General features: G+C 42.2%; 1 long non-coding RNA gene across 1 annotated transcript in view; it reads right to left on the bottom strand.

Annotated features, from left to right (window-relative positions):
• Positions 1–5,404: 5,404 nt before the first annotated feature.
• LOC129657591 (uncharacterized) overlaps positions 5,405–26,857 on the bottom strand; it is a 47,121-nt gene continuing 25,668 nt past the window's right edge. Inside the window, exons 3-4 of the long non-coding RNA XR_008716866.1 lie at positions 17,989–18,073; positions 5,405–5,677 (exon numbers count right to left, since the gene is read on the bottom strand). This is a non-coding gene — a long non-coding RNA (uncharacterized LOC129657591). The remainder of the gene's footprint in view (positions 5,678–17,988; positions 18,074–26,857) is intronic.

The following is a 26,857-nucleotide window of genomic DNA, read 5'->3' as shown; positions in this document are numbered from 1 at the left end:
CATTGTCTACCCACCCTTCTCTACCCTTTCCCTTCTGTATGCGTGCCCTGTTACAAAGGAGCATCCATCTCAAGACGTGAAGTTCTTTAATGAACCATTTTCAGCCTGGCTGTTTTATTTTTAGGAGCTTCGTTTTAGTGGGGGTGCCTCAGGAAGAAGAGTATTTAAGGACCGCAGGCGACTATTTGTTTCCTAACCTCTTGACCCAAGTTGAGTGTCTGGTTTTCTCCAGGCACGTTCTATTATCAACACTGGGCTGTACCAGGACCACAGTCCAAAGGGGTTAATTGACACAGGGAGGAAAAAAATAACCTGCACTCCATAGCTGCTTATAAGAGAGCAGCCATTATCGCCTCCTAAATCGTTTCTAGAAACTCAAAGAAAGTTGGGTGAGTAAACTTATTTAATATATTCCCTTCCATATAAATATCTCCCTAAACCTTCATACTCTGCTAGTGGTAAAAACAATTTGACAATATTTTAAAAAGATGAAAATGTACGCCCTGAAGGAGCTAGCAGTTCCACTTCTAGATACACGCCATAGACAGGCACTCGTATACAAGAACACACAAAGATTAATTCTGGAATTGTTTCAGAAAAGAAAACTGGAAAGAGCCTATATGCCTACCAATAACAGAATGAATGAAAGTCTACACCATAGTAAAAATTTATCCATTTGGATTTACTAAAATGTACAAGTATGAATAAATATAAAAACACAATATTAAATGAAAAAAGTCAGTGATGGACTTTTCAATACACCATTTACATTGGTATAAAACAAGGCTAAATGTTGCTTCTGGGCATATATAGCTATTGCTTCAGCTATATAGAATTTAAAAACATATCTGGTAATAATTAAGTGGCACTAGCGGTAAAGAACCTGCCAGCCAATGCAGGAGATGAGGATTTGATCTCTGGGTCAGGAAGATCCCCTGGAGGAGGGCGTGGCAACCCACTCCAGTATTCTTGCCTGGAGAATCCCATGGACAGAGGAACCTGATGGGTTACAATCCATAGGGTCACAAAGAGTCAGACACAACTGAAGCGACTTAGCACACATGCAATGGTAATAATTAAAGCTCAAATTCAGGACAGTGGTTATCTCAGAACAGAGATGAGAAAGTAGGAGGAAGAATGGGCTCAAGGAGGGTAGCAAGTAACTCAACCAAATGTCTAACATTTCATTTAAAAGATCTGAGTAAGTATGGCAAAATATTAAAATTTGTCAAAATTCTGTGGTATATCCATGAGTGTTCATTATACTGTTTTCTAGATTTTGCTTATGCCTGAAATATAGGACTTTCCCAAGTGGTCTCTTGATAGTTGAATATAACTGGATGTCACTGTATCACTGATGTTTACAACAAAAAATTTTATCACTGCTTTTCCAAACAGCAATAGCTAAGAATGAGCCAGCATGTGGTGGAAGGAAGGTCCCAAACCATTCTCAACTGCCACGAACTACAAGCAATAGCTAATAATATTACGTGTGTATATGCGCAGTCACTCAGTCGTGTCTGACTCTTTGTGACCTCATGGACTGTAGCCCACCAGGCTCCTCTGTCCATGGGATTTTCCAGGCAAGAATAGTGGAGTGGCTTATGACAGCTGGATCTTCCCCATCCAGGGACTGAACCTGGGCCTCCTGCATTGGCAAGTGGATTCTTCACCACTGTGCCACCTGGGAGGCCAAACAGTACTATAGATCAAGCATTTATACCCAGGCTAGATTGAATGTTTAACATGCACTATCCCTTGTATTCCTTGCAATAATTCCAGAGAAAAGACACTATCACCATCTCCTTACTGTAGATGAGGAAACTGAATTGTAGAGAATAATCTGGTCAAGATCCAACGTTGAGCAGAGAAGCCAAGAGTCAAACCAAGCCCTGCTGGACCCTCTCCACCACTCTATACTGCCTCCTCATGATTGGTGTCCACTGTCTTTACAAAGAGTTATTTTCCAGAATTGGGGGGGTTCAGAAGTTCATTGGGGTTCCCAATATAGAAGGTGTGGGAATCACTGTGGCCCTCTGCACTGTGTGAGGCTCTGCACAGAACGATCCCCTGCTACACACCTGCCAAGCCCAGCTGCCACTGCTCGCGCTGGACCACACCTCGGTGAACTTGAAAGCTGTCCTGTCAATAAGACCTTGACTCAGGAGGCAGGCCGGCATAGGCCTCTCCTCGTGACCACTCTGGAGGCAGAAATGTTCATTCACAGTTTAGATCTATTCAGCATCTAGCCTGAAACAGAGACGTTGTAAATCCCATCAAAATCTCCTCCATTATGTGACACACTTTGTTAGAACAGAATAAGGGGTTCGGCTCTGTTGGACCAGATCAAGTTAGTCTATGTCGAGTATCACATTTTAGATTCAAATCCCTGTTAAACCCTCTGCTTAGGCTCATGGTTAACAATATTTTTATATCTGTCTGCAGAGATGACAGGCAGCCCCACTCTCGAGTGGGCCCAGCGGCCTCCGCGCGGCTGATTTTAGAGGCAGGCTCCATAGATGAAAGGCAGAAATCCCACCACCCCAGTGTCTCCTGATTAGCCTGGAGAAAAGCTGAATGACAAACATGTTTCCAATCTGCCTGGCCCATGCAGGGAAATGGGGCAATCTGGCCTGAAAAGGGATTTAGACTTTTGTTGTGTGCAAGGGAGGAGGGATAGAGAAAAAAGCTGATTTAAATCCATCCACAATGCTTTCCCACTTGGTGATCTCTCAGATAAGAAACAGGCTGGCTGTGGTTCAGACCCGTATCACGCCCAAGCATCTTCCCCCTGCCCGCCTCGCTCACCGTTAGGTAGCCGTGGACCTCTCAGATAGAGTCGTGTACGGCAGAGATTATTGCAACTGGTCGTTTCAGGCCACTTGCTCTTTTGGCCAGAATCTTATGATGTGTTTGTTGATTAATAAAATTGGCCTACAGTAAAATTCTCTATAGGACTTCTGGATTAAAACAAGCATCAGTAACAGTGTATGCATTACCCAGTTAGCTGTTCACTTACACTCATCATATTACACTATGTTAATTGCAAAGCCATATAAAATGTGACGTCCAATGTTCGCAAGGCTCATGTGGCAAAGGCTAAGGGTTAAATAAGTGATTGATTTATTGGAGACACTGCATTAGACAGAATATTTTCATTTCTCTCTTCCCAATAGAGAGAAGAACCCCCAGATACTGAAAATATACACAGTTGATGCAGAGCTTCTTTAACTATGTAAGTCAACACATCATTGCCACCTTTCATTACATAATGTTTATTACACACTGTATGTTCAGGTGGGCAGGGTTTGGGTGCTAAATATTTTTGAAAAATCCACAAGCAGGTAAGATAGAAATACATCCTCTAAAAGCAGAAGGTCTGATTTCAGACATACCGTTTTTTTCCCTTTTCAATGCACTGTTAGTATTATGCTGATAGGATGAAGGGTCAGGCTTGGGGAATCTTCCTCCTCAAGAGTCCCTTTCCTGGGTGTGGACAGGAGGGGAGCACCTATAAGATAGCTGCTGCTGTACCTTGTGGCCGCCAGGCTGAGTCCAGGGCATCTCGTTTTGTGGGCATCAGTACAGTGCCTCTTCAAACACAATTATCACAGAGTCTTCAGTGACCTCTTATTGCTGCCGTATTTGGGAAACCGCATTCAGATGCAGATTGACCTAAATCCTATCAATCCGTTCAACCATGTGTGCAAGTGTGCATGCGTGCACGCACACGTTTGTGAACAAACATCACACACGTATCTGTACTTATATAAATTCTCCCTAGGACATTTAAACCCCCCACCCCCACTCCCCAAATTTTCAAATGAGGAGAAATGCTTCTTTTTCCAGGCAACTTTGTCAATTGCTCTTGTGCTCTTCTTATAAATATTTCATAGCAAATATTTAACATGATTCTTTCCCCAATCGGATCAGCTTTGAAATGCTCCTCAAAGTGAATTCTCCCCTAACAATAGCTTGATGCAAAAGCTTTTTTTTTTTCTCTCTCTCTTAAGCATGGGTCTGCTGCCATAGCAGCAGGAATAGTTCTTCTTTAATGGAAAGAAAAGATACTTTAAATCAGTAGTCGGTGAAGGCGGGGGCGGCGGCTGGCATAGCACATGCGTACCTTGCGCTTCCAATATGGAGGCCCAGCCTACCTTGACCTCCCCTCCCCTGACAGCAGGCCTGCGATTACTGCCCAGCCTACATTAGAACTGTAATGGGAAGTGACAGGTTTATGTAAATGATCCACATACGGATTTTGCTCTTGTAAAACAGAGCAGTTACTTTGGGCTTTCTAATTATTTCATGCCTTGTGGTTCTCTGATGCGGCTGAGATGACTATACTTGAAAAGTACCCTGTGATTGACAGACTTCTGTCCCCCTGGAGCTCATTAGGGCTCCGGCTTTGGAAGATGGGAAATAACCCTACCAGGCGCCAAAAGAGAGAAAAAGAGTGCACCCCAGCACCAGTGATTCAGTAGATCCATTTGTTCAGATTTATGTTTTGTTGGGGAAACAGTGTTATCAGAAAGTGTACTCTTGCCTTCCTGATCCAAACAGACTCTCTGCTTTGGTGCTTTTGATTTTTAAAACCAGCATTTAGAGTCACACAGGCTGTATGATGTAGAACTTGAAGGGTATGAAATGCCAATAGGATTTTTCACAAGAAAGTGGGAAGGACAGGCAGGTGAGAGGAGCAGGAGGCCACAAGGAACAGTTACAGACTTGAACCAGCTCTAACCGCTGTGGCCACTCTGCAGTCAGCAGGACCGCTGCCTAAGTCAACTCAGCAGAGAAATCAGTGAAAGGGCCAGATAAAGTGGAAAAAATGATCTGGAAAGTCTGACCTTCCCTTCAGTTTACATACACTCTGGTGAGAAGAAGAAGGTGCTAGGATGCAGGAAAGATTGTGAAAAGAAAAAAAGAAAATCCATAAAGCTGGAAAGACTTTAAGCTTCATTTACCTTAATCTTCCCATTTTATGGATCAGAAAATTAAGAGGCAGAGCAGTCACACAGCCAGCTAGCAGGGCGGCCAGAACTCATCCATAGTTTTCTATCCGATACCTGTCTCCTCTCTGGCAGAGCCAGGAAGGGATAGGATGAGGGGGGACCGGGTGACATAAAGTCTGTTGGTGGATGAGATTCCAAGATAAGGAAGCCAAGATCTGTTGGTTCATATATAAGATTTTTATCCAGTATAATGAGATGTGTAAAAATTGGACCATTCTTTATGTTTCTATAACTGATCTTGTTTTCAAGCCACATACCACTGGGTAGTAAGGAAAACAAACACTTAAATCTCCTAATTAAAGTAAGTGCAATGTCTCTCAGTTTTAAAAAGGAATTCATTCTAGTTTATTTTCTTTTGGATAAATATTTAGTCAAGTTCAATGTCCAAACTTCCTACCGGGACCATTTGTCTTCTTTTCAAAATTCCCCAACCCCCAGTGTACTTCTCTAAGAAAGCACCTGGGTATGTTGTGTGTCTTCGAGTGACTAGAGGAGCTGCCTGGTGTCAGCTCAGGTGTGTCTGCTGTTCTCTGGTCTCTGATGCCTCTTTAGCTATGTCCACTGTTGAGTAAATGCCATGCAGATAAGCTACCAGCCTCCTTTCCCCTCATCACCATGAACACAAGTCAGTTTCCCTTGGATCCAAGAAGCCATCTTGGAACCTAAAAGGGAGAGGGAGAATATTTCTTCACAGTGAGGTTATTATATTAAACAGTAAAATATAAAGATACTCTTTGATATTTGGCAAATTTTAGCACACCACATGGCTTCATATCACTTCCCCTGCCTCCATCATTGACAGTGAAGGGTTCATGAGGAAGCCTGAGTCATCTATGCAGAATAAAGCAGTTACCATTAATTACCATTAGCTTCCCTGGTGGCTCAGATGGTAAAGCGTCTGCCTGCAATGTGGGAGACCTGGGTTCGATCCCTGGGTTGGGAGGATCTCCTGGAGAAGGAAACGGCAACCCACTCCAGTACTCTTGCCTGGAGAATCCTACGGACGGAGGAGCCTGGTAGGCAAAGGGTCAGACATGACTGAGCGACTTCACTTTCACTTTTAATTACACATCTGACCCAAATAGTATAAATTTAGACCCCTGCTGTATACAAGCATATTTTGTTTTATTGTACTTCGATTTATTGCACTTTGCAAAGATCTCAGGGTTTTTCTTTTTTTTAATGAATTGCAGGTTTGTGGCAACCTTGTGTTGTCAGATGATAGTTTGCACTTTTAACAGTAAAACATTTTTTAATTAAAGCATGTACATTTTTTTAGACAATGCCATTGTACACTTAATAGACAACAGTATAGTGAAAATGTAACTTTTTTAGGCACCTGGAAACCAAAAAAATTGATGTGACTCACTTTATTGCAATATTTGCTTTATTTCAGTGGTCTGGAACCCAACCTACAGTATCTTTGAGCTGTGCCTGTATAAGCAACACAGAGCCAGGAAAGAAGGTGCAAACCATGAACTGGAAGTGAGGCAGTAAGTCAGGGGCCAGAGGAGCAAGTAGACCAGTCAATGCAGATAAACGGGTGCATGGAAAGGAAAAGGCCAGCCTCCCGCGGAGGCATGCTGCAAGACTTCCAAGGGGAAGAGCAGAGAAAGGAGGAAACCTGCCCAACTCATTTTAGGAACTAATGAAACCTTGAGTCTGAAACCAGTATGGATAGCACAGGAAAAATGTACAGATCTATTTAACCTATGAACATATAGGGGAAAATCCTATATAAATTACTTTCTAAGTGAATCTAATTTTGTGTTAAAAAACACAACCCTACTGCAGTTTATCCCAGGAATGCAAGAATGGTTTACTATCAAAAAACCTATCTTAAAAGAGAAAACAGAAGAAAAGGGAAGAAAAGAAAACCTATGAATGCAAAAGGTATTTCATGAAGTTTAGTATTTAGTTATGCTCAAATAATAATAGTTTCAGTAGTCAGGAAGAGAAAGGAACTCTTTTAATCTGATAGACTTTATACCAAAAAACTAAGGTCAACATGGTAGTGGATGAAGAAACCTCACAAGCTATCAGTTCCTTTAAGGTCTTGAACAAAATAAAGTTATTATGATCTCTGATTCTATTTAACCTGTTATTGGATGGCCTCAACAATAAAAATTTCTAAATAGAAGACAAAAAGAGAAAAGATTGTAAGATGTGGTGATTTAAATATGTCCATAAATTCTAACAGTATTTTCTAAAAGTGGAACCTAATTTCTCTCCCCTTGATCTTGGGCTGGACTTAGTGAATTGCTTCTAACAAATAGAATAAAATGAAGTAATGCTGTGTGATTTTCAATACCAGACCAGATTCCTTGATCACTGACCTCAGATATTGTATGATACTAAATATCTGTTGTCTTTAACTGCCACGTTGGGACAATTTGTTTGCGGCAATTGATGACCGATACAAACAAGCATTGGAATACAATATATTAAATCATCCTTCTTTGCTGACAACAGAATCATCTATGTAGAAAATCCAACAAAGTATTAAAATTAGTGAGAGGTTAGCAAACTTGCCTTAACACAAAATCACATGGATTAACACAAAAATCCATAGCGTTCTCTTCCAGCAACACCCAAATAAAGTATCATTCACAATAGTGGCAAAACTGCAGTGCGTCTGGGAGTCAACTTTACAGTGAATGTACAAGACATTGTTATGGAAAAATATTAACATTCTATTAAAAGACATAAGAAGATTGAATAAATGGAAATATATACTACATTTGTGGCTGCTGACTTAACAGTAAAAATATTTCATATCTTCCTCAATTAATGTGTAATTTCAATGCAAAGACAATAAAAATTCCAGGCAGATTACCCACCTGCCTGGATGGCTCACCATGACCCATCACTATCCTCTGAACACGCTCTGCCCTGTCACTAGAATTCCTCAGGCTGCCTTCGGCTGGCTCTATATCCAGGGCCTATCTGGCCGCAGTGGCCACGTTGCTCCCCTCAGCCCATCTCAGAGCTGTGTGCTCTGGATCTGCCTGTTGTTCACTGAGCTCCAAGTTTCTGTTGTGCTATGATAAGAGAGGGCAAGAGAAGCAGGAGGAGAAGAGTGAGGAGGAGTGAGGAGGAAGGAGTCCATGGGAACAATAACATTTGGATCCTGTGAAGCCAGGACCCCTCTGAACACAGTTGCATTAAGAAACTTATGAAACTTTCACTATGAGACCAGAAGATGGGAGCCTGATTATCAATTCGTCTGAATAAGCCCATGGGGCATATGTATTTACAATTAATGAAAACTACTAGAAGGGAGAACTGTTACACAAAGTTTACAAAATATATTAGAAGAAAAATGCCCAAACTGTGTGATAATTCTAGTTAGCAGACCAATGCAAACATTTTTATTGTCTTCATGAATGTAACAGTAGGTTACAAATTTATATGCTCATTTAGATTTGGTATGAAGAAAGGGAGAGATAAATATGAAATAGGGCTCTATCAATAAAGAACATAGGATCACCAAACCAGAAGTTCTTTTGATTCATTGGCCAAGAAAGGCTATAGTCGATGAGGAATGCAGTCAAAGAAAAGACATCCTGTAGCTATGCGCTGAGAATCATCTGATCGCACTGAGTACTCAAGTGACTCAGCAGTGCAGGATTTGACTCGATGCAAAGGCAAATATTGACCCCTTACCTCACATCCCACTTCTCCTGACTTATTCCTATTCATGCTTCAAAACAACTATGATGTCAACAACTGTGGAATGCTTTCCTCTATACCTCTTCCTTCCACCTCAATTTCCACTAATTGCCCCCTCAGTTCACCCTGCGTTGCCCCCTTCATAGACCTATCCCTCTAATAGGATTAGTTTATTCACCTCTTTCCCCACTAGATTTTGAGCTCTTTAAAGGCAGGGACTGTGTCTTTAATTTCTGTCTCCCAAAGACCCAACCTAGCACCTTAAAGTTAGTAGGCTCTCAATAATATTCGGAGAAGGCACTGGCAACCCACTCCAGTATTCTTGCCTAGAAAATCCCATGGACGGAGGAGCCTGGTGGGCTGCAGTCCATGGGGTCGTACAGAGTCAGATACAACTGAAGCGACTTAGCAGTAGCAGCAGCAATAATATTCACTCAATGAATGAATGAGTGAATGAATGAGTGAATGAATGCTACTGGAATCATGGGAATTAGATATGATCTCTACAAAGATAAAGGGAAAGTGTAGGCATTAGAGAATAGTGTCACCAAGGCAGATGTGAAAGACAAGTAAGAAGAAGAGAAGACATAGCACAAGTGCCCAAAGGCATGGAGGGAAGTCATCAGCCACTGAAAGAGAAGAAGGAGGTGGGTGCAGGAATTTTAAACAATAGAGAAAGATAACAGAGATATAGTTCAGGCTGTGGTAGAAGGAAAAGCAAAGGAAAACATTTCTGAAACCTGAAGATAAACAAGAAAAAGTGTAGCAAAAAGATAGGAGGAAGAACATAGCTTATTGAGAAGTGAAGACAGGGTGGGCAAATTTCAGAAGACGTAACCGTATTTGAGGTTCCTCCATAGGAAGGTGAAGGAGGACAAAATTAGGGAAACTAAGAAATGGAAAGGACAAAGAGAAGTGAGACAAGGCATGCCCTTCCAAGAAGCCATTTAAAGAGCAGACGTGCCAAATGGAAGCGTGAAGTAAGAACTGTTAACATTTCCTCAGGCCACTGTACTAATTTATGTCTTACTTCATTTTTTTCTTCATAGCAGCTGGTGGTATTCTACAGATGAGGAAACGATGACCCAGAAAAGTAAAGTTTCATGTTTAAATTCACACAGTAAGCAATGGAAATGGGACCCTGAACCAACTCTTTTGGCCTCTGAAGCTTAGAACCTGAGACAAAAAGGAGGGAGACAAAGAAACCATGGGAGGAGGGGAGGAACAGAGGACTTCTGGAGGAAGCTCAAGGGGAGCAACACATTCATCAAATAGGTAACGCAGGACTAACTCCAAGTCAATTGCATAATACAAATAGAAGGTTAGAATTCGGCCCTCCATGTTCTGAGGGAGTAACTTAAGGATAAAAAAAACAAGGAGTGTTTTCTTTTATGCATTAGAGTCTGAGAATTTCTCTCTAGGAAGAGACACAAACTTGCAACTTAGAGAAGGCGGTATAAGCTAAAAATAAACTCCTGCATCTCTACAGGAGGCCCCAGTAGGCAGTTCTCTGCTTGTAAAGTGAGGGAGGAATTTAACTCTGGGAGGTGGGGGGAGAAAATGCATGAAGGAGGAAGGGAAATGAGTAGGCAAGGAGGTGGCTCTAGGAGAAGAAGGCTGGGGCAAAAAAAGGTCCCCTAGCCAAGAGAGCAGCCTGAGATGAAACGGAGAGCTGAAATGTCTGCTTGGGATTTATGAAGTGTAGCTGTAGGGCTGAGTCAGAATTAGGGTTAGAGACCCCTATGCAGTCTTCAGCCAAGGCAATGAAAAAGAAATTTTAGCATTCTGAATATGGTTGGATTTCTTCTATAAAATGTTGAAGGGAGCCAGGTCAGAATATGGTTTTATGTGGAGTCAAGACAGTCTGTTGGACAAGAGTGCTAAATCTGAATTGCATGCATAAGTAATACTTTTCAAACAAATCCATGAGGTATCGCATATCAAAAGCCTGGAAAACTAAAAGTCATACCTATGTGCCAGCAAACTGTACTGCTTGGACTTCATCATATGGAAATAATAGATGATGTGCATAAAGATTTTGCCTGCCATTATTTCATTAGAGAAAGAATGTGAGGAAAATGAACAGCCCAGTAATAAGTGATTGGTTAAATAAATGATTGGCCACCTGATGTGAAGAGCTGACTCATTTGAAAAGACCCTGATGCTGGGAAAGACTGAGGGCAGGAGGAGAAGGGGATGACAGAGGATGAGATGGTTGGATGGCATCACTGACTCAATGGGCATGGGTTTGGGTGGACTCTGGGAGTTGGTGATGGACAGGGAGGCCTGGCGTGCTGTGGTTCATGGGGTTGCAAAGAGTCAGACACGACTGAGTGACTGAACTGAACTGAAATAAATGATGATGAATACTTAGAGTTGAGTACTACCCACTCACCAAAAAGTTACATTGCAGAGTCATTCATTCATTTGGCAAATATTTACTGAATGCCTTCAGTGTGGTCAGCACTGTTCTAGACACTGATGACTCAACTGAGAACAAATAAATATCTCTGCCCTCCTGGAATTTACATTATGGTGGAGAGAAAGACAATATCCAAGTAAACAAATAAGCAATATAATTCAGATGGTGCTAAGTGCCAGGCAGAGTAAAGAAGGAAGAGATTGACTCAAGGGTAGAAGTTATGGCTGTTTTGTGAGCGTGTCTGGGAGGGTCTCATTGCGCACAGAATTGGCTACCCTACAGGACAATGTGTCCTCTGACCAGAAGGCTTCCTCTTTGGGGAACCAGGATCTCTATACCTGAAGAGCTCAGAGCTGAGAGGACAAAAACACAAAGTCCCCAGGCTGTAACCAGAAGTGATGGTAGCAGGACCACCCCTACTCCCAGCCCTTGGTTCCTAGGTTCATTTATTCTGCCAGTGGAGACAGTCATCATCTAAGGCGGTTGATTTAAAGTTGAGCACTGCATTCTCAAGGATGGCCCCCATCCTTGCAAGCACCTCCAAGCTGACGCTTTAGCTGTGAGTTCAACTCGTCCCATCGTTCTGCCAGGCTGGCAACTTCTGGTTGGTGCGATAGGTAATAGGACTGTGGATCCCATGGACCTAGAAAGTGGGTTGCTGGGTCTAATGTGATGATGTCTGAGATCCTGTAGAGGCAGATCAAACATGTTGTAAGCTTTCAGGATCTGCTCGTGGCTGAGGTCCTGAGGGCAAATCCATATTCCAAAAACTTGTCTTTTCCCATCAAGACAACGCTGCCTTTCCAAGGCATGAGGGTTTAACTTGCCTGAGGTAGACTGTGCTGCCTCTGGGATTCAGAACTTGTCTCTGCTACAGACAACTTGGCTCTATGGTCCTTGGTTGGTGAGATTGTGTAGGGATCCCTCATCCTAACCCAGGGCCATAGCAGAACACTTCATAAGCTTCAGTTCAGTTCAATAGACATTGCAGTTCTCTCTAAAGGTCTCTCTAAAGGTTGACTAGGGAACCTTTTCTTGCCCAGCCCTTTCTTCACAGAGCCTTATTCTGGCTTGCTTACTCCTCTTCTACTCTCATCCTCTGTCCTTGCCTACATGGCTACTGTGTTCATACATTCATTGTACCAGCACCACAGTGATGACAGATGGAGGCTGGCGTTAGCTGCTCCAGTTCTGCCTGCTTGGTTGCTGGGTTCCTCTTCCATGGTTGGTGTTTCTGATGGGCATTCACTAACATGCAGTATGAAGGTTGTCTTATTGGGTAGCAGCTCATTCCCATGTCCACCTACCTGCCTTTACGCCTCATCTCCTATCTTCTAATCTTCTTTCCTGCTAGGTTCTTAACTGGCTGGTTAAGTTATTTGCCACTGTCTCTGCGTCTGTATTGGGCTTCCCAGTTGGCGCAGTGATAGAACTCGCCTATCAAGGCAGGAGATGCAGGAGACACGGGTTTGATCTCTAGGTTGGGATGATCCCCCTGGAAGAGGAAATGGCAACCCATTCCATTTTTCAAAATCCCATGGAATTGCAAAGAGGCAGACATGACTGAGCACATAGCACTGAGTGTATATATTCTAACCTAGGGCCGCTCTGTTTCCACACAAAGTGGGTGCTTTGGGGATGATTTTCTGCCGTCCCTGGGGAGGGTGGGAGTACAGCAACTATCCCTTTGCGGTTTGCACACCTGTACCAGGCTGGCCTTCCATAAACCAAAGAGTGCTTTTCCCTCCTTGGTCAGTGGGTCACACAGGGTTCCCAGAGGGCCACACGTGCGAGCTGAGGGCGCAACACAGCAGTGGGGTGGCCTGAACCCAGCCCACGTGCGCAGTGCGCTCCTGCTCCCAGCCTCACTCAGGCCTGATCCTGGATGTGCCGTGGGCACCATGGGCTGATGCCTGCTGGGCCCGTTGGGCCGTGTGACTGGGTGTCTGACTGGACCAGCACTAGAGGAGCTGTTCTGGTGGCCTGCTCAGTTGGCATCCTGTAGTCAAGCAGTCCATCTCTACCAGGCACGAGGCCAGGAACCATTTGCAGAAGATACACAGTTCTCCCCCGCAGAAGACATTCTCCGCTCCTGATCCAGCAACCCAGGGGCTCAGGGTCATGACTCTTCCACCGGGGCCGGCCGTAAACTCCCCAGGATGTCCTCTTCCACCGTGACTTCTCTGCAACCACAGGGGCTGCTGGAGAGTAGGGCCTGAGTGGCAGCGCCGCTCACACCTCGGCCTGCACCTACTACAGAACTCTTTCTAAATTTCCACTCAAAGAATGTAGCTTTTTGTGTCATCTAATCAGAGCAGTGTTCAGAGGTATGGAATATACTTTCATCAGAATCCAAAGAGGCTTCTGGGGTGTTATGCTTTCTTCTTTGTGGTGGGAGACATAAGATACAATAATTTTTCCTTTATTTTGGAGGGGACTGAGGTGGCTCAGCTGGTAAAGAATCTGCCTTTATCAGCGGATTCCGTTTTACCAGACCTGTTGCATACCCTGAACACAGTCTCTCGGGTGACCACACAGAAACCTGAACCTGAGGTCACATGTCCACGGTCTCCATGGTGACACCCCTCACACACGCTGCAACTGAAGTTATACGTCCGAAGTCTCCAGGGTGACTTCATGTCTCCAAATATTGTACCTCCGGTCACATGTCCTCAGTATCCTGGGTGATCACATATCACAGTGATGTACGAGACCCCGGTTTGATTCCTGGGTTGGAAAGATCCTCTGGAGAAGGAATGGGCTACCCACTCCAGTATTCTTGGGCTTCCCTGGTGGCTCAGACGGTAAAGAATCCACCTGCAATGCGGAAGACCTGGGTTGGATCCCTGGGTTGGGAAGGTTCCCAGGAGGGAATGGCTACCCACTCCAGTATTCCTGCCTGGAGAATCCCCATGGACAGAGGAGCCTGGTGGCCTACAGACCTCAGGGTTGCATAAGAGTCGGACACGACTGAGCGACTAAGCATGAGCACAAGGTAGAGAAGAGGAGAGTTAACAGAGCCCTAGGTCAAGATTGTAAACTGCTATCCATTCCACATGGATTTGAACTGGTTTTGATCATCTTTCGTTATAGAAATGGGAAAAAAATATGTGCCAGATCAATGGCCACGTATCATGTAGTCGCGGCCTTGTTAACGTGCTCTAGCAAAGATAGCACAGCTGGGACAGCAGTGAGCTGTGGCCACTGCACAGTTGAAGTCTGCAACAGTCCCCTGTCATCCTCCAACACCTGCCTGGTTTTCTCAGGGGCCGGATTGATGAACTGAAAAGAGATGATGGGGCCCACCAACTCTGCATCCTCTGGTCTTAAATTACTAAAGACCAGCTGGGATGGGGTTTTGGTTTCAATATACTATGTTGGCTCAGAGTAGGGCGGGTGGGCTGCATGATTCAGAGCTTCCTCTTGGCCTTCCCACCAGGAGAGGTCTTATTCCAAAGGCAAAGAAACCAATACAGTGATTGTGCCAAATACAAAGTGTATCTTCTCCTGATAGACATTTGGGGCAGGAGATGACCAACTGGGTGGTTCCATGGACCCGTGATGAGTCAAAGCTAGGCCAGGATTCTGTTAATTACATGACGATGATGCTTCAGGTCTCTGGGTGTTGTTAACTTCAATCCTGCAGGAGAAAGGCCTCTGAAGTATCGTCAATCAAGGAAGCAGTGCTCTTCTTCAAGAGTGAAGGGGATGGGACTTCCCTGGTGGTCCAGTGGTTAAGAATCTGCTTTGCAATGCACGGGACCCAAGTTCAATCCCTGGTCAGGGAACAAAGATCCCACATACCTTGGAGCAACTAAGTCCATATGCCTCAACTCCTAAGTCCATGTGCCACAACTAGAGAGTCCATGCATCACAACAAAAGATTCCACATGATACAACAAAGACCTGATGCAACCAAATAAATAACTATATTTTTTAAAACAATAAGAGTGAAGGAAAGGAAAGGGAAGTCGCTCAGTTGTGTCCAACTCTTTGAGACCCCATGGGCTGTAGCCTACCTACCAGGCTCCTCTGTCCATGGCATTTTCCAGGCAAGAGTACTGGAGTGGGTTGCCATTTCCTTCTCCAGGGGATCTTTCGGACCCAGGGATCGAACCCGGGTCTCCTGCATTGCAGGCAGACGCTTTACCATCTGAGCCACCAGGGAAGCCCCAATAAGAGTGAAGGGGACACTATTTCTGCTAGTTTGAAGAGTTCAGAGAACCCTATGACCCACGATTTTTGGTTTGACAACCCAGAGGTCTCCATTTCTGCCAAGGACCCATACTTTCCTGGCCTATCTGCCTCTGTTGAGAATTAAACTTTCTTCAGAGCTCTGTGAATTTTATGATTAACTCCTGGTCTTGGTCCTTAGCTTTCTGTAGCCTTTGGCTTTAGAAGACTAGAGTACTTTATCAGCAGCAACCAAGGAAGCCCTCTGACTTTCACTCTTACCAATTTAACTGTCAAATAATCATTCTCAGCCTTTTACTGTCTTTTTCCAAAGCATCAGTTGAGCTTGACAAGAGCTACCCAATTCCACCGGCCTTGTGTTATTTCTTTCATATTTACTAATACCTGATACCTCTCACTAGCTGCTGCATTTTCTCCCACCAGTTTCCCATCCCAGAGTCCCAGCAGGGAAAGTCTTAACAATGCTCTGCTTCCTTGGACCAGGGCTTGTCTACACTTCATCCACCACCTCTCACGGGGTCTTCACTGCCAGTTAGGGGGCAAGTGATCCAGCTCCAAACTTCTACCTTGGTGTCTGCTTTCTCAGACCACTTCCAGTACCAACTGTTATAGACCAGGTTCCCCAGAAAGAAAACCCTGGGACAAAAATTAGCATGTGAGGTTGATGAGGGAGCACTCTTGGGACTGGGTCTCTGGAAAGGAAGGGATGGGTTGAGCAGGACTGAAGAGAGAAGTGGGGCTGTGATGCAGTCCCAGCTGAAGGCCTCGACCTACCCCACAGGGAGATCTGATGCTGAAATAGCCATTCAAAAGTGATCAGAGTCAGGGCATGGGAGCCTGGCCTTTACACCCTTGCCTCTTGCAGTCCCTGGAAGCCAGCGGCTGATGAGGCATGCCCTTGGGCAAGGGGCATGCCCTTGAGCAAGGGGAATCCCTTCATCCAAGACTTCTAAAGAGAGCTGAGGGCTCAGGGCTGTCTGCCAGCAGCCAACAGCTGGGTAAATAAGTCTTTAGTCCTGAAGGGGATCTGGGTGGTACATCATAGCATTGGTGCCAATTACTTTGGATGCACCAGAAAGATGTTCAAAATAGATTTAAAAATGAAAAAAAAAAGGGGGGGAGTTATAAAAGAATATTGTCTATGTGATCATTAATACACGAGGTATTAATGAGGGTTCTGTCTTTGTGGTGATGGATTCTGATTCGTTTTTCCTCTTGATTATCTACATTTTCTAACATTCCTTTAGTTGACTACTTGTAAAATGGGGTGTTACTTTTAACTTTAAAGTTTTCTGGAGATAAAATCAAACATGATATAAGAAATTAGAAATAAACTATTTGAAATTCTTCTTGTTATTTTAAGCTATTTCATCAGAAAGATTTAGGTTGTGACTTTTTAATTTAAGTAAGTAAATGCATAAAAGTGAGCTGAGGAACACATGCTGTCTTTTACAATTAGTAAAAATAGTCACACTGACCAGTCATTGCTAAACCGGAAATTATATTGCTGCCATATTGTGGCTTTCATCTGGACACTCAAAAACTCTTGATGAGAAATTATTCTAAGTCCTATTTAGCTGATGGACAAAATGAAAAATAGAGAAGTAAAGATATCCAGCCAAAGCTGCACAGATTACTGGCAGAAAAGACACCCGCAGCTTCTTATTTAGAACCCCGTTTTCTAATTATTCAGCAATCCTTTCTCCAAGTAAAGTTTAAGTTAAGACATTCAATATCCAACTCACTTGTTCTAAAGTGGCCCTCTTAATTACTAGTGCTCATTAACTTTATGTGTCATTATTGGAGCAGGAGGTGGGGAGGACGGTGGGAAATGTAAAGGAAAGAGGAAGTAATAAATTAATTTCTAACCAAGGTCAGCTGTTCCCCAGAGCACAAAGCAATGGATGGTGGATCATTCCAGGGGCTTATATTGGCACAAAAAGTTATTTTGACAAAGTTCTTAGGAAGTGGGCAGAAAATTCTGTCCAAGATAGAAAATATTCATCAGCTAAAAACTATGGTGAAAAAATATTTGAGTTTAAATATTTCTCTACAAGTTCTTTCTTCTATGTTTATTCTTTACAGAACAAGTTGAACCTAAAGCAGCCTCTAGGTAAATGGAATGAGAAGGCTTAATAAAAAGAAATCAGAAAGAGACAGAAACAGATCTCCGAGCATTCTTTCAGTTTGCCAGGCAGCTGGGACAGCATTTCAATTTTTATAGTCTCCTTCAAGCAGCCTTCAATCTGTTGGGGAGTCACATATTACTCGGTCATGTCCAATCTTTGCGACCCCATGGACTGTAGCCTACCAGGCTCCTCTGTCCATGGGATTTTCCAGGCAATAGTTACCTGGAGTGGATTGCCATTTCCTTCTCCAGACATATTACTAGTCATCAGTAAATCAGTAATTCATCATTCATCAGTTGAAAAGTAAATAAAACAAACCCACATGACACAGCTCATAGTAGTTTGGTATATGAGATACATAGATACTCAAGACATAAGATTCTCTATGTAATCAGATGCTACAAACTTCACAGATTTTTGTGGACAAGGACAAAAAACACTTTCAAAAGCTAAAGTTGATACGAATAAACACAAAATACCTTAAACAAGTGATCAAGACTAACACCCAACCACCATTAAGGGCTTCCTGATGTGTTGCCAAGGAAGACATCCTCACCTGTGTAATATTCTTACCAAAGTTTCACCTGGACTGTTAGCAAGCCAAGTCCAAAATGCTGGATTAGACGCTCACAATGTCACTGCTATAAAAGAAAAAATAAATTCAAAGTTAACTAAAATGGCATGACCACTAAATGTAGTGAGGGATATTTGAGGGGATCCTAGATTTTTAAAAGGGTTATCAGGTATATTTTTAATTGAGCAAACTTGAATATGGACTATATATTAGATAATATTAGTTAGTTAGTTCAGTCGCTCAGTCGTGTCCGACTCTTTGCGACCCCGTGAATCGCAGCACGCCAGGCCTCCCTGTCCATCACCAACTCCTGGAGTTCACTCAGACTCACGTCCATCGAGTCAGTGATGCCATCCAGCCATCTCATCCTCTGTCATTATTTTATTACTTGTTTGTGATAATGGTGTTTTGGCTACAGAATGCCTTTGTTCTTAGAAGAAGTGTGCTGATGTATTTAGAGGTGAAATGTCATATATCTGCAACTTACTTTAAAATGGTCTGGAAATAAATGTCCACATATAAAAAAGAAATGTTTATACATGTATATATATATATGTTTATATTCACATACATAAAATATATACATATATAAAAATGTTTGTGTATGTGTATATATATACATATATATTTAGAGAGAGAATATGACAAATATGAATAACTGGTGAGTTTAGGTAAAGTACTATTTTTCACATTCTCTATAGGTTTGACCTCTTTTTTTTTTCCAAAAAGAAATAAAAAAATAAACTCAAAATGAAGGTGATTATTCATCAGTGGAAGTGATTATCCACCAAAGAAAGTGTAAGTGACTTTTATACACGGGGCATTTTGCGCCACATTTCCCCCACTATGTCCTTGAATCACAAGCAGAAAGTTAAAAAAAAAAATCCTCAGGTTGGAGCCCTTTTCAAAGAATTAATGTTGAAAGTGATGTCAGTCTTTTAATTTTCACTCTTTGGTCAAAGGTAATATATTTCAAACAATTTTTACATCTATATGAAATTCTGTCTATCGGATATACTCTGTTATGATTTCTTTTTATTTTTAAGGAATTAACAAACTTTGAGCTTCAGTTGCTTCCTCTAGAGACTATGGAAGGAGATTTTTAGCAATACATGGTTTATAATCAAAAGCAACTTATAATCTGGCTATAGAAGTCTAATGGCAACCCATTCCAGTATTCTTGCCTGAAAATATCCCATGGACAGAGGAGTCTGGTGGGCTGCAGTCTGTGGGGTCGCAAATAGTCAGACATGACTGAGCAACTGAGCATGCATGCATAGAAGTCTAAATTTTACTTATTTTTTCCATTTAAAAAATTTATTTTAATTGGAGGCTAATTACTTTATAATATTGTAGTGGTTTTGCATTACATTGACATGAATCCACCACAGGTGTACATGTGTCCTCCATCCTGAACCCCCCCTCCCACTTCCCTCCCCATCCCATCCCTCTAGGTCATCCCAGTGCACCAGCCCTGAGCCCCCTGTCTCATGCATTGAACCTGACTGGCAATCTATTTCACATATGATATTATACATGTTTCAATGCTATTCCCTCAAATCATCCCACCCTCGCCTTCTCCCACAGAGTCTAAAAGTCTGTTCTTTATATCTGTGTCTCTTTTGCTGTCTTGCATATATGTTTGTTGTTACCATCTTTCAAAACTCCATATATATGCATTAATATACTGTATTGGTGTTTTTCTTTCTGACTTACTTTACTCTGTATAATAGGCTCCAGTTTCATCCACCTCATTAGAACTGATTCAAATGCATCCTTTTAATAGCTGAGTAATATTCCTTTGTGTATATGTACACAGCTTTCTTATCTGTTCGTCTGCCGATAGACATCTAGGTTGCTTCCATGCCCTGGCTATTGTAAACAGTGCTGCTATGAACATTGGGATACACGTGTCTCTTTAAATTCTTGTTTCCTCCATGTGTATGCCCAGCATTGGGACTGCTGGATAATATGGCAGTTCTATTTCCAGTTTTTTAAGGAATCTCCACACTGTTCTCCATAGTGGCTGTTCAGTTCAGTTCAGTTCAGTCGCTCAGTCATGTCCGACTCTTAGCGACCCCATGAATCACAGCATGCCAGGCCTCCCTGTCCGTCACCAACTCCCGGAGTTCACTCAAACTCATGTCCATCGAGTCAGTGATACCATCCAGCCATCTCATCCTCTGTCGTCCCCTTCTCCTCCTGCTCCCAATCCCTCCCAGCATCAGGGTCTTTTCCAATGAGTCAACTCTTCACATGAGGTGGCCAAAGTATTGGAGTTTCAGCTTTAGCATCATTCCTTCCAATGAACACCCAGGACTGATCTCCTTTAGGATGGACTGGTTGGACCTCCTTGCAGTCCAAGGGACTCTCAAGAGTCTTCTCCAACACCACAGTTCAAAAGCATCAATTCTTCGGCACTCAGCTTTCTTCACAGTCCAACTCTCACATCCATACATGACCACAGGAAAAACCATAGCCTTGACTAGACGGACCTTTGTTGACAAAGTAATGTCTCTGCTTTTGAATATGCTATCTAGGTTGGTCATAACTTTCCTTCCAAGGAGTAAGCGTCTTTTAATTTCATGGCTGCAATCACCATCTGCAGTGATTTTGGAGCCCAAAAAAATAAAGTCAGCCACTGTTTCCACTGTTTCCCCATCTATCTGCCATGAAGTGATGGGACCAGATGCCATGGTCTTAGTTTTCTGAATGTTGAGCTGTAAGCCAACTTTTTCACTCTCCTCTTTCACTTTCATCAAGAGGCTTTTTAGTTCCTCTTCACTTTCTGCCATAAGGGTGGTGTCATCTGCATATCTGAGGTTATTGATATTTCTCCCGGCAATCTTGATTCTAGCTTGTGCTTCTTCCAGCCCAGTGTTTCTCATGATGTACTCTGCATATAAGTTAAACAAGCAGGGTGACAATATACAGCCTTGACGTACTCCTTTTCCTATTTGGAACCAGTCTGTTGTTCCATGTCCAGTTCTAAATGTTGCTTCCTGACCTACATACAGGTTACTCAAGAGGCAGGTCAGGTGGTCTGGTATGCCCATCTCTTTCAGGATTTTCCACAGTTTATTGTGATCCACACAGTCAAAGGCTTTGGCATAGTCAATAAAGCAGAAATAGATGTTTTTCTGGAACTCTCTTGCTTTTTCCATGATCCAGGGGATGTTGGCAATTTGATCTCTGGTTCCTCTGCCTTTTCTAAAACCAGCTTGAACATCTGGAAGTTCATGGTTCACGTATTGCTGAAGCCTGGCTTGGAGAATTTTGAGCATTACTTTACTAGCATGTGAGATGAGTGCAATTGTGCAGTAGTTTGAGCATTCTTTGGCATTGCCTTTCTTTGGGATTGGAATGAAAACTGACCTTTTCCAGCCCTGTGGCCACTGCTGAGTTTTCCAAATTTGCTGGCATATTGAGTGCAGCACTTTCACAGCATCATCTTTCAGGATTTGGAATAGTTCAACCGGAATTCCATCACCTCCACTAGCTTTGTTCGTAGTGATGCTTTCTAAGGCCCACTTGACTTCACATTCCAGGATGTCTGGCTCTAGGTGAGCTCTAACACCATCGTGATTATCTGGCTTGTGAAGATTAGTGGCTGTATTAGTTTGCATTCCCACAAACAGTGTAAGAGTGTTCCTTTTTCTCCACACCCTCTCCAGCATTTATTGTTTGTAGATTTTTTGATGGCAGCCATTCTGACTGGCATGAGATGGTACCTAATTGTGGTTTTGATATGCATTTCTCTGATAATGAGTGATGTTGAGCATCTTTTCATGCGTTTGTTAGCCATCTGTATGTAGGAATCTAAATTTTAAACCATGGAATAAATATCCAAGACTAGTACCATACTTAAATACATTTTCTAATTTATGGTGCCACCGAAAAATAATTAGATTTGGTTGAACATATGAACTTGACATATGAACTTGACATTATATAGAAAAACAGTTAAGTAGAGGTAATTTTGTCCGGTTCTACTACACATTTTCTATTTACCATACAGACCCAATTATAATAGGTGCTTTTATTTGTTCAAAAAATTATTCTTCTAAAAAGAAAGCACTTATTGAAGTCGTTGGAAGTTCTCTCAACTTATAGGGAGCTCTTTACTGTATTTTGAGCAATAAAATGTTTTGCGAGAAAAACACATTCACCTGAACAGACCTTCACCACTGCCTACTTCGGGTGTTTTTGCGGTTTACCTGGCAGGATCAAGTTTTTTTTTTTTAATTAAAAAATTAGGGATGTAGGAGGGGGCTTCAGGATAGGGGACGCATGTACACCCATGGGTGATTCATGTGAATGTATGGGAAAAAACCACCACAATATTGTAAAGTAATTAGCCTCCAATTAAAATAAATAAATAAATTTACAAAAGAAAATGTTAAAACAGATCTAGTAGCTGTTCAGAAGAGGTCGAGCCCACAATTGTAAATGTTCATTTTATCTTGCTTCATTTTATTTTTATGTATTTAGTTGTGGTGAAATACACATAATGTGGAGCTTACCATCTTCACCATTTTAAGTGTACAGTACAGTAGCATTAAGCATATCTACACTGCTGTGCAACCACCCGTCTCCAGAACAACTTTTGTCTCATAAAACTGAAATCCTGGGATCTTTTAAATCATAACTTCTCTTTCCCCTTTCTCCAGCCCCTGGCAACCACGATTCTGTCTGTCTATTCTAAGTGCCTCGTGTCCTTTTGTGACTGGTCTACAAGGTGCACTCATTATAGCATGTGTTAGAATGTCCTTCCTTTTTAAGACATAATAATGTTCCATTGTGTGTGTATATATATATGTGTGTATTTATACATATATATGTATGTATTTATATGTATGTAAATATATGTATACATATATTTATACATATATATAAATACACACATATATATACATGTATATATATACACACACACAATGGAACATTATTATGTCCCATATATACATATATATATACACATATGTATGTATAAATACACACATATATACATATATATATACATGTATATATATATATATATACACACACAATGGAACATTATTATGTCCCATATATACATATATATATACACATATGTATGTATAAATACACACATATATACATATATATATACATGTATATATATATATATACACACACACAATGGAACATTATTATGTCCCATATATACATATATATATACACATATGTATGTATAAATACACACATATATACATATATATATGCATGTATATATATATATATACACACACAATGGAACATTATTATGTCTTAAAAAGGAAGGACATTCTAACACATGCTATAATGAGTGCACCTTGTAGACCAATACTCTTGCCTGGAAAATCCCATGGACGGAGGAGCCTGGTAGGCTGCAGTCCATTGGGTCCCGAAGAGTCAGACATGACTGAGCAACTTCACTTTCACTTTTCACTTTCATGCATTGGAGAAGGAAATGGCAACCCACTCCAGGGTTCTTGCCTGGAGAATCCCAGAGATGGGGGAGCCTGGTGGGCTGCTGTCTGGGGTCGCACAGAGTCGGACACGACTGAAGCGACATAGTAGTAGTAGTATATACATACTACTACATACACCACATTTGTTTATCCCTTTATCCATCAATGGATATTTGGGTTGCCTGTACCTTTTGGCTATTTTGAATAATGCTGCTATGAACATGGGTGTACAAATTTCTCTTTGTGATCCTGCTTTCAATGTTTTTGGGTGTATACCCAGGAGTGGAATTGCTGGATCATATGGTAATTTTATCTTTAACTTTTTGAGGAACTACCATGCTGTTTCCCACATCATCTGTACCATTTTGTATTCCTACCAAGACTTACAATTAGAAATTGGAACCACATCTTCCCTAACATTTGTTATTTTATGGCTTCTTTTGCTTTTTTTTTGATAGCAGCCATCCTAATGAGTGCAAGGTGTTTGATTTTATTTTGAAAAAGATTTTTAAAACATCATTTAAATGATTGTATTATAAGATCACAGATATATATCTTTGAAAAGATTGTGGGGGAAAACTGTTATTAACTAAACAGGCTTACAAGAAAATTTATAATGACAACATCAGTTCTGAATTTCAAAATTGACAGAATATGCTCTGAAAACCGTATTGGAGGAATAAAAAGATGGCTCTATGAAGAAAACTACACTAATACCAAAGTTGCCCATGAAGAATGTGAATAAAATTGCTTCATGAAATGTGTAAGTAAAAAGAAGCGATATTTCTAAATTAATATTTTATGCATATAATGTTAAATATGTATGTGTAAGATTAATAAACCATAATTAGGCAAATAGCCTGTTTTAATTATATCCCCAAATTTATATATTCAAGTTGGCCAAAAAAATGACTTAAAAGTTTATATATTCAAAACAGCCCAAAATATGAGCTTAACTTATATTGGGGGCCACCTTCCACCCAACTGTGCACAGTCAGATCAGATCAGATCAGATCAGTCGCTCAGTCGTGTCTGACTCTTTGCGACCCCATGAGCTGCAGCACACCAGGCCTCCCGGTCAATCACCAACTCCCGGAGTTCACTCAGACTCATGTCCATCAAGTCAGTGATGCCATCCAGCCATCTCTTCCTCTGTCATCCCCTTCTCCTCTTGCCCCCAATCCCTCCCAGCATCAGAGTCTTTTCCAATGAGTCAACTCTTCGCATGAGGTGGCCAAAGTACTGGAGTTTCAGCTTTAGCATCATTCCCTCCAAAGAAATCCCAGGGCTGATCTCCTTCAGAATGGACTGGTTGGATCTCCTTGCAGTCCAAGGGACTCTCAAGCGTCTTCTCCAACACCACAGTTCAAAAGCATCAATTCTTCAGCACTCAGCCTTCTTCATAGTCCAACTCTCACATCCATACATGACCACAGGAAAAACCATAGCCTTGACTAGACGGACCTTTGTTGACAAAGTAATGTCTCTGCTTTTGAATATGCTATCTAGGTTGGTCATAACTTTCCTTCCAAGAAGTAAGCATCTTTTAATTTCATGGCTGCAGTCACCATCTGCAGTGATTTTGGAGCCCAGAAAAATAAAGTCTGACACTGTTTCCACTGTTTCCCCATCTATTTCCCATGAAGTGATGGGACCAGATGCCATGATCTTCGTTTTCTGAATGTTGAGCTTTAAGCCAACTTTTTCACTCTCCACTTTCACCTTCATCACGATGTTTAATAGTTCCTCAAGTACTTGTGGGAGAAGGAAATGGCAACCCACTCCAGTGTTCTTGCCTGGAGAATCCCAGGGACGGGGAAGCCTGGTGAGCTGCCGTCTATGGGGTCGCACAGAGTCGGACACAACTGAAGCGACTTAGCAGCAGCAGCAGCAGCAAGTACCTGTGATTGTCCTTCTCTTTGTGGAAAGAAACTGGCGACCTAGGCACCTCCTCTGAGCAGAGATCAGAGATCGATGTTTGGTAAAGGTGAATTTGAAAACGACTAACTAAATCTTTAATGGAAGATAATATGAAGAAGTCCTGGTTAGGCACCAGGAATGAGGCTATGAGAGTATTACAAAATCATTCTCTTTAGGGGCACAGAGCATTCTGACGACACAGTCTATAGAGTGGTGGTCCTGGAAAGGAACAAGGGCAAGTTTGTGGTAGACCACATCACAAGCCCACAGCACAACCGGGCTGGACTGGGCACAAGAAGAGATTACTAAAACAGATGTGGTTCTTTCTTCTCCGAGAGCTTATTAACCTCTGAAACGGGTGCAGACAAGGGTCTCAGAGTTTGCTGCTCTCTAAAACAAAACAAAATCCACACACACAACAATGAAAGAACTAAGGATGTATATGCTTAGTTCAATAAACAAGTACTGAGTACATAGTATATATATACTAGGACTTAAGTTCAATTCAAGGAATATAAAGGTAAGCAGGACACGATCATAGAGAGATGATGTTGACAGCAATTCCACCGAGCGCCGACTATGTGCCAGGCACGTCCGTGAGAGATTTATGTGCATCCGTCCAAGGGATCCTCGAAGCGTCCTACCAGGACCTCGGAAGCCCTGCATGATCTGGCCTGAGGCGCGCTCCGACTCATTTCCTAGCACTCTCCCCATTGGCCTTTCCTCTTCAGCCACACTGCTCTTGGATTCCCCAACCACATCAAGGACATTCCATCCTCGGGGTCTTTGCACTTCCTGATCCCTCGGCTTGGTGCGCCCTTTCCCAAGACATCTGCACGGCTCCATCCTCACCTTCTTCAGGTCTCTCCTCATAGGCCACCATATCAATGAAAGTAAAAAGAAGCATTCCACCACCTTGCTGAGTGGCAAAATATTCTGGATTCCAAGTAAGACCCATTAATGCCTGCTGCTGCTAAAGTTGCTTCAGTCGTGTTCAACTCTGTGTGACCCCATAGACAGCAGCCCACCAGGTTCCTCTGTCCCTAGGATTCTCCAGGCAAAAATACTGGAGTGGGTTGTCATTTCCTTCTCCAATGCATGCTAAGTTGCTTCAGTCGTGTCCGACTCTGTGTGACCCCATAGACAGCAGCCCACCAAGCTCCTCTGTCCACGGGATTCTCTAGGCAAGAATACTGGAATGGGTTGCCATTTCCTTCTCCACATTAATGCCTAGCCCATCCTTTTTATTCAGACCCAAAGTCATCCAAAATTAGGTGTTTCCACTAAATTTTGACTTTTTTCCCTAAACCATCATTTAGCTAATATCTCGATCAAAATAGATTTAAATCAAATTTGTGATGTCATCACCTGTGTTCCTGGCTGTTCCAAGTTGACCGGGGCTCCGTGGCATAAGAAAGTTCCTTGTCATAGACACTAAGAATTTCAGTGACACCAAT

The sequence above is a fragment of the Bubalus kerabau genome, chromosome 7 (assembly GCF_029407905.1).
Source record: "Bubalus kerabau isolate K-KA32 ecotype Philippines breed swamp buffalo chromosome 7, PCC_UOA_SB_1v2, whole genome shotgun sequence".
NCBI classification, from domain to species: domain Eukaryota; kingdom Metazoa; phylum Chordata; class Mammalia; order Artiodactyla; family Bovidae; genus Bubalus; species Bubalus kerabau.
Note: the sequence above shows the minus strand (reverse complement) of the source record. Positions and strands in the feature narration are given on the sequence as shown.